This window comes from Propithecus coquereli, unplaced genomic scaffold, assembly GCF_000956105.1.
Source record: "Propithecus coquereli isolate 6110/MARCELLA unplaced genomic scaffold, Pcoq_1.0 Scaffold90, whole genome shotgun sequence".
NCBI lineage: Eukaryota > Metazoa > Chordata > Mammalia > Primates > Indriidae > Propithecus > Propithecus coquereli.
The window spans coordinates 1623967-1625270 of NW_012155285.1; positions in this window are offsets into that span (position 1 = coordinate 1623967).

The following is a 1304-nucleotide window of genomic DNA, read 5'->3' on the forward strand; positions in this document are numbered from 1 at the left end:
TATGAAAGATAACCTAAAGTTAGATTGCCATTAAGGATCTTGGGAATAATCTGACCTAAGAGCATCACATTGAGCTGTATACCAGGGAAAGCAAAAGGTGGAATGAAGTTTAGAGCTCATGTTGTTCCAGACCTGAGATTACCTATATCTTCTTTGCAAGGCATCGTTTGACAATTTTAGTGGGGATGATCTCCTCACCAAGAAGTGGATTTTAGTCAGCTTAAACCAACTGTGTCCTTTTCACAGTAACTGGTTCAAGAATTGGCGTGTAACCTCTACCATTCCAATCAAAATAAACCTTCTAATGGAATGTAGACGCAAACTCTTAGTCTAAAGATATAAAGTGTAGAATACTGTAGCAAATCAAGGTGAGACAGAGCTGTTCTGAGCCCAGTGTGTAGAGCCAGTGATAAGAATGTGGTTAATCTAGAAGGACTAAAGCCCACCAATGGATCTGGTTTGACTCCCTGGACCAGGCTCTTTTTATGCAATATCTACTTCTGTACGCATCATTTCCATTAGACATTTACTTCTTGTTTAAGGCAGTTTGATTTGGGTTTTCTCTTATTTGGACTTAAAAAAAATCTTTAAAACAATGCCAACACCTTTAAAAAAAAACAGAATATAAAGGATAGAAAATAGGACTCTGAAGAGAAAAATCACTGTTAGTGGAGATAATTCCAGCAGGGTTGAGCAGGCTTTGCTTCAGAGCCTGGGTATTGGAATGAAGAGGTATTAATAGAACCTGGGTGAAATTACTGTTCCCACTCCTTGTGCCTGTACACTACTGAAAGAAGATGATCATGGTAAAAATGAGTAGACTCTCTCTGAAACACTACACTGGAAGAGCTAAATACAAGAAATGAAAGTCATTTCATGACTGGCTGGAGAAGGGGAAGACCAGAGACGTGGAAACAGGTTGTTAATGGAATTAACAGGGTCTTGGTGATGGTATGGAAATAACTGGATCATGGCAGGATCCACATGTAGTACAACCAATGGCCTGAGCCCAGGAGAGCAACGGTAGGTACAGAGAGACAGCAGACCTGTAGATGGCAGCTCTGCTTCTGAGTAAAGCATATACTGAAGAATCCAAAGGGAAATTTCCACTGGTTAAAGACCATAAATGGTGTAGCCTAGGTGGGCTTCCAGTTGTAGTTTTAAACTTCCTTATGTTCCTGAAAATATGTGGGAGGGAAATCCCTAAGAATGGCTGGATTTACCATTAATCTAGTGGTGAGGGTGTGTATTCACCAACTGACTAATTCAGAATGGTGGGGATTAATTTTCTCAAGGTCTCCGGA